The sequence below is a fragment of the Medicago truncatula genome, chromosome 1, assembly GCF_003473485.1.
Source record: "Medicago truncatula cultivar Jemalong A17 chromosome 1, MtrunA17r5.0-ANR, whole genome shotgun sequence".
In the NCBI taxonomy this organism is placed as follows: Eukaryota; Viridiplantae; Streptophyta; class Magnoliopsida; order Fabales; family Fabaceae; genus Medicago; species Medicago truncatula.
The window spans coordinates 20,691,332-20,711,031 of record NC_053042.1 but is presented as its reverse complement, the minus strand read 5'-3'; the positions used below and the strand labels follow the sequence as shown (position 1 = coordinate 20,711,031).

Genomic DNA, 19,700 nt, shown 5'->3' with positions numbered 1-19,700 from the left:
GACAATGTGCTAATGTACAAAATTCTGTCATTGTGTATGTCTGTAAAGATGGATGAAGGTAAAGAAAAGGAAAGAAAAATCATGTATTGATTGTTCGTTATTAGATTCAACGGTGTTTCATGATCCAAGAGGGCAAAAGTTATGGTGCATAAGCCATTTCCTTATGCACCGTGCATAAACACATCACAACCATTAGATTTCTTTCATTTTGAACAAAAATGATTTTGGCTCACTTTGGGGGTGTAGGAAGCAATTATGTTGGGATTTATGCATGGTGCATAATGATTTCCTTATGCACCATAACCACTCCCATCCAAGAGTATATTTTGGGGATATATGTCAAAACAAAGATCTACCAACAGCAAAAAAAGTTCCAAATCTCTGGGAATTTCTACTTGCTATGTTTATTGTCCTGAAGTGTGGGACACCAACCATGTTAATACAGATTAGAGATCCAAGTTGATTTAGAGATGAAATATGGAAGCTTATGGATGAAATGTGCCTTATTACATATTCAGTTGATGGTGCATCATTCTCTTCTCCGGTCTCCCGTTTCATCGCCACTTGATTCTCGGAGGCTTGAGAAGAGCTTGAGTATTGCTACTTATGAAGAATAAAATTTCTGGAAATTCAAAACAAAAACGAAGGTCAATTGGGGATATCGTAAAAGATGCAGAATATGGTTCACTATATATAGCATATAAAAGTTTTTGAAAAAGTAATTATTTCTGCATAAAACTTATTTATTTCAATTTTCAAATCCTTAACAAGTGCGTGCTTGTTAGCAAAACTCTTGAAACAATCATATTCTCCAAACACAAACAATTATTCTCCTGTTTCAATTCCTTATAATGTTCAAATAAATTAGGAATATAAGTCAAAACTAGGATCTTCCAAAAGTAAAAAAAGGTTCCAACTTACTGAGTAAATGAAACAACACAATTAGACTAGAACAAGATTCATAATCCATAATATGGCTGGCTTTTATGGTTACATAAAAAAGCACATAAATAATAACATGATTTTTTAAAACCACGCTAAGATGATTTTTTAAAATGTTTCCATCCATCATCAAACCTTCCATATGTTGACTTATTTCCATAATGTTAAAAGCTATTTCATTCATTGATGAAGTTTCCGTTGTTGTGCTTGGAATTGTTCCATCATCAAGAAGCAAAGCTTGCACAAAACAAAACAAAACAAATAAATAAATTAAATAGATCAGAGATTTCAAAATATTCAATAGAGATAGAGAAGAAAACATATGCCTTATATCTAATTTAATATTTTGTTATTCATATAATAAAAACATGATGGTATAAAGTGCCACTGAGGAGAAAACATAGTAACAATTTTGGAACCATTTCCCTTAGTTTTTTTGCTTGCCGATTGTTTAGATCTCTTTGAAGTTTGAGCAACTATCACTGTCAAAGAAAATGATCAATAAATCTATCAATTGCATGCATAGATGGAAACGGTTAAAAACAATTACGACGAATAATACAATGAAGGAATTCATATCATACATGCTGACAATAATGGGAAAAATCAACGATGGAGAAGGTTGAGGGAATAAGCTGCGTCATTGAGCAAGAGAGAATTAGTCGGAAACATTTCTAGAGGGTGTCATTGAGTAAGGTATGAAATCCCTATGACTCCCTCTAGACTTGTTTCCGACTAATTCTCTCTTACTAAACGACACGGTGTATTCTGTCAACCTTCTCATCGCCAATTTTTCCGATTATTGTTTGAATGTAAGATATGAAATCATTCATTGTGTTAATCGTCGTAACCGTTTTTAACATTTTTCATCTATGCATGCATTTGATCATTTGATAGATTTATTAATCTAAAAAATCGGCAAGTGAAAAATCAAAGGGAAAGATCTAGTTCCAAAATTGTTGGTATGTTTTCTCCTCGGTGGCACTTTATACCATGGTCATGTACGTTTCTATTATATGAATAACTAAAATTAAATTAGATACAAGGCATACATTTGCTTCTCTATCTCTACAAAGAAATCACAGCCGTTAAAATAATAAAAAAGATAGAAGTTGTGATCGACCACATAAAACACATGGAAGACGAAAGTGATGATGAAATGAAACCATCTTTAACACGTTTAGCGTCAAAGTATTCTCTGCATGAGAAAAGATTGCAGATCTGGATTTAATAAAGATTAAAATGAATAAAAATGATACACACAACTAACAAATGAATAATTGAAAAGATATATACCTACAACATTCATTTGTTAGCGTTGAATTTTTGCGAAAAGTAGTTAAGGAGCACTGGCGGCCAACATATTTTTAAAAGTAGGTGGTTCTCCAGAGGAGCTGCATCTGCAGCAAGCTATTAGGGATTGGGACAATAAGGTTTAGAAAATGCTTGTATAAATAGCAAATGGAGGACTGAATGAACGAAACAACGGTTGGCTAGGTGGCCTTTTTTTTGGTCAAAAAGGTGCCATTTTTATTTATTTTTCATCAAAAGGTTTCCATTTTTATTTATTTTTGGTCAAAAGGTAGCCATTTTTATTTATTTTTGGTCAAAAGGTTTTTATTTTTATTTATTTTTGGTCAAAAGGTAGCCATTTTTATTTATTTTTGGTCAAAAGGTTGGCATTTTTATTCATTTTTTGGTCAAAAGGTAGTCAATTTTAATTGGTGTTTTATTTTATTTATTTAATTATAAAATTTATTCATTTCTACACTAATTAGTATATCTAAAAAAACTATATTTTTGTAATTTAGCAAATTAATTGACGTGGTGCCCATTTTTTATTGGTATTTTTTATTCGAACCAATACACTTTTTTTTGGACCATAATGTCTATCTTCAAAACAAATACATTGTCCTTCCAAAGCACAACCATCAAATTTTACCAATTCCTTCCCATACAAAATCTCATGTGACTAATCACCAGAGAATACATCTTGTGGATCCATTTGTTTTTTTGCTTCAATAAAAAGATTAAACTTCGGATATTTATGTTGCACATTTAAAAATGCTAAGTTCCTATTCTTATCCCAATGTGGCTTAGCACTATACTTGAAAAGGCAATCTGTTCCAATTTCTCCCACACATCTTGGTTTAATCTAGCAGGAAATTGATCATTTGCACGATAATAGTTGAAATCAATCACTACAGAGTCTTCTGATTGTCCTAGATATACTTCCGAGGCTTTAATGTAACGTATCAAAATTCCATTATAAATATCTATGCCACAAAAATTTTGTGGATTTATGTTTCTTAATTTCTTCACATAGTTGATAAAGTCTCCAAATTCAAGAAGCAGTGAAAATTGTTGTTGACTCATAGTAGAACAATCCTTTGATTCTTGGATCCCAAGCACATGATGTGTCTATTTTTGTTGAATATAAGCATGAACCTGAAGCTTGAATTTTTCCTTGATAGCCAATTACAGGATAACCGATGAAGAATTAAGCTATTGTTCTTCAAACCATTGGCTGTTACTTTCTAGAATCCCAATGTAGTAGATGCCATTAATCATTTCCCTTTTGTGTTTCCGGTGTTTTCCAGCAATTTCTCTGCATGAAAATATTTAAGTTATACTATAGCATGTTGTAAACTTTGACCTAAACTCAAGATTGTAAATTGTGGATGTGCAGTTAGGTCGCAATTTTTGGCATTGTGAAAAATCGCTCACAAATAATGTGTTTAATACAACCATTGTTGCAGCTGTGTACTACAACCAAAACCAAGACCACATTAAATTGTGGTCTACAGCAACTATTACGATCGAGGTAGCACCAACATTTGAAGTTGTGATTGATGACACTGACATATACAGTTACATTCAATTATTGTATTTTTTTTTCAAATTATTACTAGATTCTATGTCTCAGTATTGTTTTTGTTGTTCTTGTCTGTGTCACTGTATTATAGATTATGAACACAATATCTATATTTATGTTGTCTATGTGAATATACTGCAATCATAACTGTCGCGTCATTTTTTGGAGATCAAGGCTATTTGATTAGCTTTTGACTCACTAATTTATTTCACAACTCAACATTTAATTTTATTAAGAAAAGGGGGAAAAAGGTTCAAACTACCCCATTTTGAAAAGATTTTGGGTTCGGGGGTTGGTTATATTTAGGGAAGGTGTTAGCACTCTAAATATTCGTAGTACTCTACGAGAACCTCTTGATTTTATTTAATTAATGTGCTATAACTTGCTTGCTTATTTTTTGAAAAGAAGGAATTAATATGGAAAAATAAAGACCTAATTATCTACATTTTTATTGATTTGGAAGGACATGGTCCTCTGCCTACGTACCCATGAAGGATCAAAACCTCGTAGTTCGGGGTAGATATTGACGTTTGATTGATTTTGTGTTTTTTATTAGTTTTGAAAAAGGTTTTAAAAGAAAAGCCAAGTGGCAAATCAGATTAGGTTTGTATTTTTTAATTTAAAAGAAAATGGACTCAAGATATGATTAAATTGATTGAAAGTTTGATTAAGAAAAATGAAATAAAAAAAAGGATCACTTGATTTTGGAATCAAGGTTTATTATGAAAATATTTTTGTGATTTTGATTATTTGCATGTTTTTGTTGTTTTTGGAATATTAAATTAAAATTAAACTAACGGAGCAATAAAAATAAAAGCGCGTGGATTTTTGTAGTGACGTTGGATCGCCACCAAAATCCCTAATCTAATTTTTTTCATTTTTGTATATATATATATATATATATAAGGCGGTAAAGAAATAAAAGGACACACACCCACACACTTTTCTCATTTATATTTACATTGGACCTAAATACATTCTAATTGTTGGAAAATAAATAACAATAATTAAAATGCTAAATAGAAATAAAATAAAATGCTAAAAATAAATAAAATGCAAGAAAATAAAAGAAATGGACAACCGAAGGGACAAAAATTACCGAAGGGACAAAATTCCGAAGGGACAGAAAAAAGAGGGAGAAGAAAAGAATAGCTCGTCAACACAAGCTAAAAAGGGAGAAGAGAGAAAAGTTCTTTGACAACTCAAGAGAACTTTTTGGTGTGTGAAATTGTGTGGAATGAGGGTTCTATTTATAGGTGAGGAGGTTAATGAAAAATGGAAAATTGGTTTAATGGAAATGATGGACAATTATGGTGAATTTTGAAAAAGAAATGTTAAAGTTGACACTTGATTTAAATTTTTTTAGACCTTGTACATTTTATTTTGGACCTATTGACACTTTGTTTTTTCTTTTTTTGGACACTAATTAATTAAAAAGAAATAAAATAAAAATAAAATAAATCTAATACGAAATAAAATAAAAACAAATTAAACTAAATTATGTAAAGTAAAATAAAATTAAAAGATGGAAAATAAAAATTATTAAATATAAAAAAGTAACTAATCTTAAAATTAAAATTAATAAAATATGGAAAGAAAATAAAAAGAGAAAAGAGGGTCTGACTCGGAATCAAAAATGAGGTATTTTAAAATACCTCCCTGCCGATTTTTTTTACTGAATAATCAGAGATCGATCAGAGTCAAGTGACAAGTGTCAGTGGGACCTTAGGTCAAAAATTGGGGTATGACAATAACTATTGGGTAAAGCCTAAGTCCCAGATCGGATGGATAAGACTCTTGATAAGAGTTTATAAAGAGGAAGCACTCATCACCTTATGAACCAGTTTCGTACGAATGAGTTAGGCCTTAAATTTCAATCAACATTGTATCAGAGCTTGTCGAATTCAAGGGCCACCTATCTATCCACGCACCAAGCCCAATTACTTGTCGAATTCAAGGGCGACCTACCCATTCACACACCAAGCCCAAAAAGAGAGCTATGAGTGAGGGGGGGTATATTGGAAAACATCCAAGTCCCACATCGGATACATAAGACTCTTGATAATAGTTTATAAAGAGGAAGCATTTCTCACCTTATGAATCGGTTTTGTACAGATGAGTTAGGCCTTAAATTTCAACAATGATTTGGTCGTATTAGCCACGAACCGATTTTGTACGGATGATTGACAGATGCAATTTAGAACCTTCTCATTAGTTTATTTATTGTTAGTCCATGAGATCTCAACTCAGTAGTAAAAGTTTGACTTTATAACTTTAAGGGAGGAATTCAAATCCCTCCAAATACAATTGTAAAATAATTATCAGTTTCACTTTAATATGACAGTGAGGTCCTCATGCCAGTAATATTATTCTTAGTAAGTAATAATGTTATTGATCCCAAAGAATAAAATGACAATAATTTTAGAACAATACTAGATGAGATCATTAGTTACCTACTGCTCTAAATGACTGAGAGATCAATATTTCATTTGCTTGAAATCCAATGAAGTCATAGACTCCATCATCAGAGGCATCAAGGGAACCCTAAAATCGTATCTATAAACAGCTGTGTGCCATATGAAGTTATGTCTGCAAACTCATACTTCTTTGAATGTTATGCTTCTTTTGAACCTATGCTCGAGTGATAACATTACATGTGTATCGTTTAACATTGATAATTTAGATCATGAACTAAATTGCTTTGCTAGCATCTCTCAGTTAGAGGTGAAAAATTAGATTGTTGGTTGTTTTATGTGAAAATTAAATTTGAAAAAACCAGTTAGATGAAAATATTTGGGTTGAAAACTTTAATTTTATTTTTAAGATAGAAGTGGTATAAGGTATAAGACAATGTTCAAGTAACTCGTGCAAAAACTATTGTTGTTGGTTTACATTGATTGTGAAATACTTAAACATTTTGATAGAACGTTGTTGTGAGAAGTTTACATTGATTGTGAAATATTGAGACCTATTGATAAGTGGTGAAGACGATGAATTGTGCCATTTTAGGATTCTAAAGTCCGTTTACTTTAAAGACATTAATTTTTCAGGTCCTTTAAGTCTAACATTTTTAGAGGATTAGTTCTTTTTATGTTGGTAAAAGTTAGTCATTTAATTTGTTTTTCGTAACAAATTGATCCCCTTTTTTCACCCAACTTTGTTAAAAAAATCTTTACATGACCATTCAACATTGAAGTGAAAGGTCCAAAAAATATGTATGATACCAAAACATAACTACAAACATACATCACTACAACACATATGAGATTTAGTAACAATTCAAAATTGTAACTAAATCAAAAACAAATGTTACTATTTAGATCTTGTAACTTTTGACAAATGTTAGGTAAAACCCGTGTTACTAAATAATTTCAGTAACAGTACTTGAGATTATTACTTGTAAGTCTTAAAAAATAATACTTAGTAGGTAGCTAATCTGTAGCTAATTTGTAGCCAATCTGTAGCTAATTTGTAGCCAATCTATAGCTAACAGTTTAGGTACAACTGTAGCAAATTTTGTTGCATAAATGTTACTGAATAATAAAGTGATTTGTTCAAATCCCACACGATAGAGTTTGTAGCTGCTATTTGACAATACCAAACAGTATACACGTTGCTTTAAGTTAATGGCCACTAAAATTCAAGACAGAAAATAACGCATAAAGAGATTTACGTCAATTTTTTGACAGTCAAGCAACTTACTCCTTTCAAGATTAGATAAATAAACTAAATGGTAGGAAGTGAATTGTACCTTTGCTTTCTTTGATCTGCTATCTTTTGATTTCCTTAAACTAGAACCCAGTATACAGCTTGTCCATGCTGATGGAATCAACAACATTCTTTCCCCAATGAATCATATTGTTTTGTTGAATCGGAAAACCCTCATCCATAAGAGGGTGAATATTCCTGCTGGTGCTGCCATTTTGTACATCCTGTTTTTGTGGCAGATTCAACCAAACATTAGAAAAGAGTCTTAGAAAAATGACAATTGAAAACATTTGAAAAGGATTAGCACTTCTTGACACTTTGAAAACCAACCATCTGAAGATCAACTCACATTTCCATTTGAAAAGGAAAGCTGCACATACCTTAAAAGGATTGTGCAAACCATGCTTGTGGCAGCTGGACAAGCTTTCTACAAAGGGCTGATAAGTAAAAAAATTGGAAAAAAATTAGTCAAGATTGTCGTGCTAAAGCATTTATTGAATTTTCAATCGACTCGTTTATAGCCTTCAAACTCAAATTTGTGTTTCTCCTTTTTTTTTTTTCATAAAATGATGAGAATCTTGTCACACCCACAGAGGTTTAAGCTTTAAACTTGAACCCTTTTTCGAAGCAATGGGTGTTGAGTGGTGACTGATAGGCAATGCCTTGGTCACTTAATATTCCATAGTTTGAAGAGTAAGGTGGTAATAAAAGAATACATCCTTGAATATATCATGTTAAGTTTTCACAAAACAGAGGTTTCTTCAGGGCTCGACGAAAGGAATATTTCATGAAACGGACCTGAACGCCTGTTTCATCAACTTCAACAACTTTAATAAATGGCTCTCCATTTAAAGGATCCACAATTGTATTCCAGTTGAAGATCCAACCCATTTACCATGTACTGAAAGAGAAGACAAAACATTCAGAGTGACGGTCGTCACATAATTACACAAAGTTTGATTAGAGTTAATTTTATTTTGAACCACATTATACAGAAATTTACAGTAACACTCGGTGGAATTCAGATTCTGATGAATAATAGAAGAAATGATATTATGGGAAGAACTTTTCATTTTTCGCTATATTACAATGTCTTTTTATACTTTTCAAAAAATGAATTTTTATTAACATAAAATTTAGCAAATTGCTCTTGGTTGAATAAGGTTTTTGACGCCATTGCAGACAGAATCACAGAAAAATAAAAATCGAATTTTTTTTTTTTTTTTTTGAGAGGAATAAACTTATTGCATTTCATTTATCAAGATGTGTTCAATACAATGTGGTATTGTTACCAGTAATTGGGGACTAGCTGACAACAAGGCCGCCTTAGCTAAATTATGAGCGACCTCGTTTGCTTGTCTCCGCACAAACTCAACACTTGAGTAAAAATCGAAAAAATGAACTGCGTAAGTTTTAATGATATTAACCCTTCTAAATTTTCATTCATTAAAATCATTCAAAATTCTGCAAAATTTAGAAGAACAGCTATTAAGAACAAAAACAACAGCAGTATGCGGTGTCTACTCAAGTTCAAAACTTCAGCAGGCCTTGCACCCGATATCTCTTTTGCTTCGACTGTGGCAAGTGGTATTGAACTGACAGACCTGTAAGTTATAATAAAAGAATATACCTAGAAATCAAAAACTACATTAAGACTTGTTTAAGCGACATTTAAAAACTATCATCCAATGCAAACCCACTAACTTGCTACATCATTTCATTAGTTTTGCGACGTGATAGCGACAATCAGCTGATGTGGCAAAGTATTAGGATCTCATTGCCCTTTAAACTCTTTAAAAGAAACAGCAATGAAATAATTTTTTTTTTTTAATCAAATGGGGAGCAGATGGTAAACCAACTGCAACACCCTAGATATATATAAAAATAAGATAACGGAAATTAGAACAAACAGAGAAGGGGGACATAAACCAAAACCTTCTCAAACGATAAAAGCAACGCAAAAATGGGGACAAAAGTTAAACCCATAAAGAGAAGAAACAACAAAAAGGCAAAAACAAACCAAAAGGAAAAAAGAAGGAGCAGGATAGAAACAAACAGACAACTACAGTAACTTACCCTAGAGCGGGTATTGTGAATCTGAAAACCCTTTTGAACCTTCTTTTTCTTAGCCTTAGACATCACCTCGATGAAAGGCTCTTCAGTAGTAGTAGAACCAATACCACGGTTCTTCAAGTAATTAAGAGCTGCAGCGTTTTCTTCCTCATCAGTGTAAACTCTAGGCCCGATGCCTCTAGCATCGCTCCCATTCCAAACATGCTTCTGCAAGATCTCCAAGTCATGAGCGACATTAGGATTTAAAACCTCTTTAGAAACATCGACATTGGAAGATTCTAAACCACACCAATATAGTGGATCTTGAATATAGTCCAAGTCTGTTACGACATCACTCCAAGGACCAACGATGCGCATATCAGGAAATTTGCTACTATGTTGGTCTTCTCTTTGTTTCTCAATCAGCTCAGTGGTCTGAACATCTTCAATCTGTGTTGATTGCAAACGAGCTGTTCCAACAGAGATGCTAGCAGACAACTCTTCCTCAAAGTTAATAATATTTCTTATCAGTGCACTAGTTTCTACCTCCTTGGACCTTATTATATCACTAATAATAGGATCTTCATCTGCCACACCTTTACGACATTCTTTCACTACATACTTTTTAGGGTCATGTTTGAATTGTTTTGCAGGAGCATTCTTAGTAGAAACCATTTCGCAAGCAATTTTATTGGCAAGATCTTTTTTACAATGATCCGTTGAATGACCAATAGAATTGCAAGTGAAACAATAGTATGGAGGATTTTCATACTCAATCTCAATTTCAAAAGTAAATTTTTCTCGTTCAACCCACAAAGATTCAGGAAGAAATCCAGCCAAATTAATATCTACTAGAATACATGCATAATGACCAAACGAATGATTTCTAGTACTCTCATCAATTAAAATAGGCGTACCAATAGCCCCTGCAATCTCAAAAAGAGTTATAGGTTGCCAATATTCCAGAGGGAGATAATGAAAACGCAACCAAACCTGACTATGAGTTTGTTTCTGATTAAATGAATTAAAATCCGGTGACCAACGGGATAATCGTAACAGCCCCGGCTTCAAGTTCCAAGTTCCATTCGACCAAACACTTCTAAGATCATCAACACATGAGAATCGGAATTCGAAAAAACCTCGACCTAAAGGAACCAATGAAATAAATTAATATAAACTATGTCAGAAATATTTAAAATAAAAGTGACAACAAAAAAAAAGACAAGATCATCTATCTCATTATAGGATTGAGAGAGTTTGGTTGAATCACAGTGCGTCAGCCTGATTTAGACAAAAGCTACACTCGAAAATTACCCCTAGAAGATCTCCTCTAAATTTCATACACACAACATTAGAAAAGAGTCTTAGAAAAATGACAATTGAACTAAAATGAATGTGTGATCACAAAGCACTATAAAGATCATTACCTCATCATAGCTCCTATCTTGCACTGAAATTCCCTCAAATTTATCATGCCCCCATTTTCTGTCATCTTTCGACTCCCACAATCTCCATCAACCATGCATCCTCAAATTCCATGACTAAATCTAAAACTAAGCTACAATGTTCCATGTCAAAATAACACAAACTATACAATAAATATAAACATATTCACAAAGGTATATTTGGTACAAAGCAGCATAATGAAAAAAGATACCTTTGGCGGGAATTATAATTGTCCCTAAAACGTTCATCAACAATGCAAAGGCATTGAAAGGTGAGGTTGCGTTGCTGGCTACCATGTCATAAGCAGACAAGATCGAGATGGGGGATAAGGCTAAGAGTACCACTGTTTTTTTGGAAAAATAAAGTTTTGAGAGAAGTCACAAATGAGATAATCACGATGACGATATGGTCAAGGTTGAAGTCGTTGTATATGACCAAGTCCTTGGGTCATAGGAATTTGTGAAAACAAAAACTCTACTCATTTCAGATGTTGGAGTCAAAAACCATCACGAAAAATTATAGGAGTTCAGGTTAAGGTATGGTTTATGGGTGATTGTGGACTCCCTTATTGGAAAATTCATACCTTTCGAAAAAAATTATTTTCACAAATGCTCCCTCTGGTCACTGTTATAAGCAAAAAAAATTTTTTTGAATTCATTGAATAAATGATGTATCCAGTCTATAATATAGATCAGATACATCAATTACTCAAGAAACTTGAAAAGTAAGTTATTACTTATAATAGTGACTGGAAGGTATATTTCAATTAATTAGTTTTTCGAAGTACATTCTGTCAAAAAATTGAATTTCACAAGACATATATACTTGTATTTTACAAATTTAATTTTTTATGAAAATGATATAAAATTATGTAATTTAATTTTTTTAAATTAAACTGTATTTTGGATAAAAGATTTAAAAGATGATATTTTATGGGGAAAATATTGTGCTAAATAGTGGCTTATAAGAAAAATAGGGTGGTGTAAAAAAACACCATCTAATTTGGCTAGTTCATATGTTGTTCAACATGACACTAAATTAAAGGGCAGCCCATTTCACAACATATTCCTTTTCTTAGTACAATAAACAGTAATGATATATATGTCTTTCGGCCAACGAGAGTATAATAACTCTTTTGCTACTGTGTAAGAGAAAACCTAGATCAACGTAGAGTTTAGACCTAATTGACTGGAGTAGGCGAATCAAGTATACAATCTTAGTACAATTTAGTATGGTTTTTTAGTTCCAACATGATTCAATTATATCGCGACATAAACACCTTGATTTATTCATGAGATATTGCAATATTTTTTTGTGTAAATGGTAGTTTAAAGAATGAGACATGTCTAAAATTTAGTTATGTATTTGTCGGCCATGCCCGAAGCAAAAGGTTGTATTTATTGTACCTTATTTCTAAGCTTTTCCATGACTGTGTTGTATGGGTATGCAATATTGGTTTTGAAATGATTTTTTTTTTTTAAATATAGGGATAATCACAAATTCATTTTCAGATTTGAGAATCAAATTGGACAATTTAAACTTCAATTTGAATTCTCAGATCTGAAAATGAATTTTTGATTATCCATATATTTAAAAAAAAAAAAAATCATTTCAAAACCAATATTGCATACCCATAAAACACAAACTCATGGAAAAGCTTAAAAATAAGGGACAATAAATACAACCTTTTGCATTGGGCATGGCCGACAACTACATAACTAATTTCTAGACATGTCTCATTCTTTAAACTACCATTTACACAAAAAATATTGCAATATCTCAAGAATAAATCAAGGTGTTTAAATCACGATATAAGTGAATAATGTTGGAACTTAAAAACAAAACTAAATTGTACTAAGATTGTATACATGATCGCCTACTCTAGTCGATTAGGTCTAAACTCTATGTTGATCTAGGTTTTCTCTTACACGGTAGCAAAAAAGCTATTATATACTCTCGTAGGCCGAAAGACATATATATCATTACTCTTTATTGTATTGAGCAAAGGAATATGTTGTGAAATTGGCCGACCTTTAGTGTCATGATGAACAACATATAAATTAGCCAAATTACATGGTGTTTCTTTTAAACCACCCTATTTTTCTTATAATCCACTCTTTAGCACAATTTTACCCCCACAAATTATATCATCTTTAAAATCTTTTATCCAAAATACTGTTTTATTTAAAGTTTTTAAAATAAATAATTTTATATCATTTTCTTAAAAAATTAAATTTCAAAATACAAGTATATCTGTCTTCTGAAATTCAATTTTTTGACAAAATGTACTTCGAAAAACTAATTAATGGAAATACACCCTCCGGTCACTATTATAAGTAAAAACTTTTCAAGTTTCCTGATCAATTGATGTATTTGGTATCTTAATGATAACAAACTTCATTTAAATAAATAGATCAAATTGATTCTTATATGTGTTGTTTTTTAACAAGTTTTTTTAAGCATTTTCTAGAACATGATATTACAAGTGCACAAATATCTAAAGAAACATGAATCTCAACAACATCAAGTGTTAAGAAGGACTTTAGAATGGTCAGAAGCACTCTAGAATGAAATCAAAAACATCTCATAAGAACTAAAATATTATAGAACAAGATTGACCAATGATCCATGTCAATCTAAGGAACACAATTCTTAAATTAAAAGGAACTTCATGATATACATAAGAAGCACAAATGCATGTCATCAAATCAAAATTGTAGGTTAGAAGCACTTTAGAATGTCTAAACCAGGAAGTTCAGAATTGGTATTCAATATTGATTCTCATCTCAAAACTCAAAATAAATTGTTTGAGCAAACGAATGGAAAACAACTGTATTTGAGGTCGTAGATCAGGTGTATCAGAATTTCAAGTCAACGGATACCAATGATTGAAATTCTAAATATTATAAGCATATTATAATGACATCAGAAGCAATATATCAGAAACACGTCTAAAGATACATAAGAATATCAGAATCAAAGATCAGAAGTTGGAAAATGGAACATTCAAAAGCTTCAAATTTGGGGTGTATTGAACCACAAGATCTGCATCACTTATGCCTAAGTCGCTAGTAAATTTCAGTTCATAGATAATCATGCATTACTTACTAATGGCAGAAAAAATGCGACTTGGCCTTACCATAGCGGTAATGGTGATGGATTCAAGGCCTTCCCTTGATTTCATTGCAATATCTACTGCATTCTTGGGCAGTTTGCGTTTGAACGGCAATACTAATCTTTTTAGTTTTGGTGTCCTACAAAATAGAAAACACATATTAAATTACCGCAAGACTAATAAAGAGTGATCACACACACACATATATATATATATATATATTTGATTGGAGCCACTAACTTAAGGTTTTCAGACAAGTGTTGTTGTAAAATGATGCAATTGAAACAATACACTTCATAAAGAAGCAATATATATCTGCTACTTCAAACAAATAAACAATTCGACTAGTACTACAATAGGTTGGAGTACCCTTGTACTCCACTTTTTTATACATTCATTTTGCTGGTTTTTCATAAATAAATAAATAAAAGCGTGGTTAAATTTTAATAGAAGTGAGATATTTTTATCTAAAAACTTAAAACTTAGTCCCAAAAAGTAATGGATTATATATTCATAGGTTATAAAACAAATCATCAAAAATAAATTCTGAGAATTATCCTGTTAGCATGAATTCCAAAAAATTAAGGAGATGAACAAAATGAGATAGGAAAAGGAGAAATATATTGTCCTACATAACATACAAATTGTGTACAGTTGTAAGTAACAAATGATACCTTTCAGCAATGAAGATTAACTTTGCATCTGTCAAGTATATGAAGAAATTGAACCCTAGGTAATTAGTATTTAATTGCTCATATGTAGAGCATACTTCAAGCATGTGATCAATTTATTTTTTGAAACTAAATCGTCCCTACAAACTCTTGGCAGCATAGGTAAATTGAAGATAGGTCGAGCTTTTCCCATATCATGGGGTTACCACAAATCTCATTCCATGATTTGAAAACCATGGAGGAAACTAAAAGTTCAACAACATTCAGTTTCAAGAAAATTCTAATCAAGATATCTAACAACATATCTTGAATAGAGATTCTACTAGCTGAGTTGCTAGTCTTCATTGTTAACGTTTCCTGCATGAAATATTAATTCAGACATTAATAAATATTTTACATTATTGAGTCAATTTTTCTCCCCTATGATCATGACAGAAAAAAAAAAGACAACAAATATGTGTTTAAAATTGGAGTGTAAGCAAAACACATGCAATCCAAAGATGATATAGTGCCACTTGAGCTATATATTAAGAACTCAGGTTTTCAAACCTAAATAATAAGAACAATATCAATAAGCAAATCTAAATATTAACAGCTAAACCAATGTTCATTCAAGAAGTCAATAGTATCTACAGTTTAAAAAATCCAGCAAAAGATACATTTTTTATAACGTTAGTTGTAATTTTGTATTAATTAACAAGAATGAATTAATTAGCACTTTCCTCAATATCGTCATTTATTTGCAAAACCAAGCTTGCACTTCAAAATAATACATTTTCATGCAATTAACACAAATTTTGTTTGTTGCTTGCTTGTTGCCTCTACTAGACAGAAACATCAAGAACAAGTTGGCATGAAATTGATAAAGCTTCGTTTTGTCAACTAATTATAGCTTGGACCAATAGTTCAATCTTAAGCAAGTATCTAGTTCTATTTTATTTTTAAAAAGTATTCAAAATATGAATTGAGAATATCACCATCTGAAATTAATCAAATTATCCAAAACCACAAATTCACACACGATAGGATCTTACCAAAACGGACCATATATATCTACAACAATGTATTGGTGTAATCGTAGACAATAAATTTTTTATGAAACCCAAGAAACACTAAATATTTTTATTTGCTCAACCTGATGCAAAATCAGACAAAGACAACTCATATGCAAGGTAACCACGATTTCATGCACACATATACAATCATATATGCTAAATCTTAACCAAAAACCTTTTTCATTTTTTAAAAATGGATCTAAAAAACGAAGCGGAAATTATACTCCAGATCGAACGATCTAGATCCATAATAGGATCCAGAAAATCTTGTATTTCGTTTTAAAAATGGATCTATAAAACATACAAAAATTATACATTGTCAGATCTCAATCAAACAATCTAGATCCATAGTGTAACGGTGTAACTGCAAACAATCAATTTTTGATGAAACCTGTGAAACCATAAATATTTTTATTTGTTCAACCTTACGAATAATCACCCAGATGCAAGATAATCATGATTTCATGCAGACATATTCAACCATATATGCCAAATCTTAACCAAAATCTTGGATTTTATTTTAAAAAATGGATCTAAAATATGAAGCGAAAATTATACACCATCAAATCTTAATTGAAGGATCTAGATCCATAATAGTGTGATTGTAAAAGGATAATCCATTTTCCAAATATTCAACTTATTAGAGAGAAAAATTTATCAGAAGGGAGCATATATTGAATGTTTTCAAATAATTCATTAAAAAATCGAACTTTAACAAGTAAAATCACATAGGAAATGGGTTGATTTAAGCATACCTCGTCTCCTAAGCTCCTTACAAAGGTTTGAGTTAATCAAAAACCTACTATAATGAACGTTGAAAGAACCTAGCAATGTCACTCTCTTAGATATATATATGGGGGTGAATGGAGTGAGGACTGAAATCGAGACTACTTTGAAATATATAGTCAAAGACCTTGAAATGATAATTTTACCACAACACTGCAAAAAATATTTGATTGATTTTCTATCCTTAATTACTAGAATAAAATATCACACCTATTTGGTAGTAAAGTTATTTTACCTTGGACATTAAAATATTGTTTTAAATGGATATCCAACCTTTTTTGTCATCGTTTAAAAAAATAAACTTTTTCGCCACTGCCATAAATGATTGTTAAAAATAAAAGTGGCTAGTTCGCATAAAAGTTAAAATTTTAAATATTTTTTTATGGATTTGTCTAACCTCCTAATAAGGAGTATTCTTATCTTTTTTAGTAAAATAATGATTTTTTTTTACTAAATATAATTATGAAATTTACTACTTCTATTGTTGTTGCTGATGATGATCTCTAGCACAAGGAGTAGTGCAAAGAAGATCCGAACAAGTAACAACATAGTATTCAGATCAATTACAAAAAGACAGTCAACCAGTGCCTAAACAGACAAGAGGTTGTTGCCACTACAAATGGTAACTAAAAGGAAAACAAACATTTTTAGCTTTCAGCTAATTCAAAGAAACAATTTTGACTCTTTCCAGAAGCTGGATAATAGATTTAGCTCTATTAGAAAATTGTATGTTATTCTTTTCATTCCAAAGCAAATAAACACTACAAAGCAAAATAAGTTGCAAAAACGATCGATGGGGTTTGAAGCCTCCCGATGAGTAAGCAAACTGAAGAAAATGATCCAATATATGTTGGGGATCCACTGAATTGAAACTAATCCAAGTTTTGATATGTTGCCATAGCATGCCAAAAGTAGCACAATAAATTAAAAGGTGGTTTGTTGTTTCATTTTTACCACATCCGGACACGCACAATTGAGAATCAAACGGAATAATGTTGTAACACAAGAAATTATCCTTTGTAGGCCACCTGTTGCGGAGAAGACGCCACGCACAAATTGAAACCTTCAAAAGGAACATTTGTATGCCAAACTGCGTCAACAACTTCATCGTGGTTATGCATTTCCTGCCTCATAAGCATTGATACACACCACGGACCGTATAACCATCAGCCACATTAGGGCGCCTCTTCTCAAGCCAACAACCGACGTCGCCACCCCCAAGCTTCCTCTACTTCCCCCCAACCTAAGGAAAACATTTCCGCCACCGTCTCATCCTAGTGAACTGATAAATCAAACAACCTCTTAAACCTCTTCTGAAGATGGGCCGCCCCCACCCAAAAGTCTGACCAAAAAAAGGTTTTAATACCATTACCCATTTTCATCTAAATGCTCTTGTCAAACCAACTGCCCACCCTCAATCCCAAATCTCTCACGAATTTTCACAATCTCCCTCCACCAAGCAGACCCATAAAAAATCCCATCAAAAATTATTCAGTATTGATATTTTATATAATAAAGGATTAAATCAGAAAAAAAAAATGATAAAGTATGAAAGTGTTACTTGATTACAACATAAATGATTAAATGATACAGTACGAAAGTTAAAGGATGAATTGTGTAACTTAATCAAGATATAAAGAGAATACTTAATTTTTAGTGTAATATTTTTTTCTTCAAATTATATCCTTAATTTAATCTATTTTTATTATGCCTCTTGATGCCAATCCTTTCTCCTTGCTTATAAAAGAAAAGAAAAAATCTATTTTTATTTTTTCAGAGATCCTTCATTTAATCTATTCTATTTACAATTTATCCATTCATTTTTTTTTTATAAAATTTATCCATTCTCTTTATTATGTAAATCTTAAATTAAAAAAAAAAAACCACTTAAACCACATTACAATATATACAACTCCATTATCATATATATATACACACACACACACACACACACAACCCTCTACGATAAGAACAATATCTGATATCATATTATTTGAGTTTATTTTGATTTTAATGGTCGCGAACCTTAGGTCGCAGCACAGTGAGTTGTAGGAGTGGGGTTTGGTATCTGTGTTGGCGGTCGACTTTCACGAAGTTAGGTACTATATAACTTTTTGGAGGTTTCAAAATCTTCATCAGTCCTATTTGATGTTGGACTGACTCTCGAAAGAGACATTATGCATGTTGTTGTTGCAAGGAGTGATTGATTATTGGATTCGTTTCGTGTTAATAGTGGGTTCATACACCACATTTTAGACATCCACCAGTGTTGTTTTTATTTTTTCGTATCACCTGATTGGGTTGACGTACACTTTGTGTGGATTTACTGGGTTAAGTTTATGTCCCCCTAGTTTTTTTCTTTTTTGTATTTCTGCTTTTTTCCATTTTTTAACCATATATATGAACACCTGACAAGGAATGGAATCTGCAAGACATTTCAGCTAAGTTAGAATGTCTTGTATTCCTCTTTTTTGTTATTGTACTCTTGATTTATAAAAAAAATATGGTATATATATTAAAAAATATACAATTAAGCGCAGTAGACAAAAATAGTGTCCTCGCAAGCTTAACTCTGTTAATAGAGATAATACATAATATATGCAAGGTCCGTGATTCAAACCTCGACCACCACAAAAAAAAGTTAGAATGTCTTCTACAACTTTTATTTGTCATTGTACTCTTGATTTATCAAAAAATTATTGCATGTATATTAAAAAATATACAATTAAGCGCAATAGACAAAAAGAGTGTCCTCATGAGCTTAGCTCAGTTAATAGTAGGGATGGCAATTGGACCCAGATCCGATGGGCACCCGCAAAAAATACCCACAATGGGTAGGGTAAAACCCCGCTTTCATGGGTATGGGCACGGGTAGGGTAATTACCCGCAAATTTTAATGGGTATGGACACGGGTAAGGGTACTATACTACCCAGCCCCGCAACCCGATGTACATATTTATATAATATAATAAATACTTTATATATTTTTGGTGTACAATTATTTAATTTATTTAGCTATTTAAGTCTAAACCTAAACCTAAAATCTAAGC

General features: G+C 31.7%; 1 long non-coding RNA gene across 1 annotated transcript; it reads right to left on the bottom strand.

Moving 5' to 3' along the window:
- Positions 1-380: 380 nt before the first annotated feature.
- Positions 381-2,347, bottom strand: LOC112416748 (uncharacterized). The gene is made up of 2 exons (XR_005646630.1): positions 1,078-2,347; positions 381-622 (listed from the first exon to the last, which is right to left on the bottom strand). It is a non-coding gene; the product is annotated as an uncharacterized lncRNA (long non-coding RNA).
- Between the last annotated feature and the right edge of the window lie 17,353 nt (positions 2,348-19,700).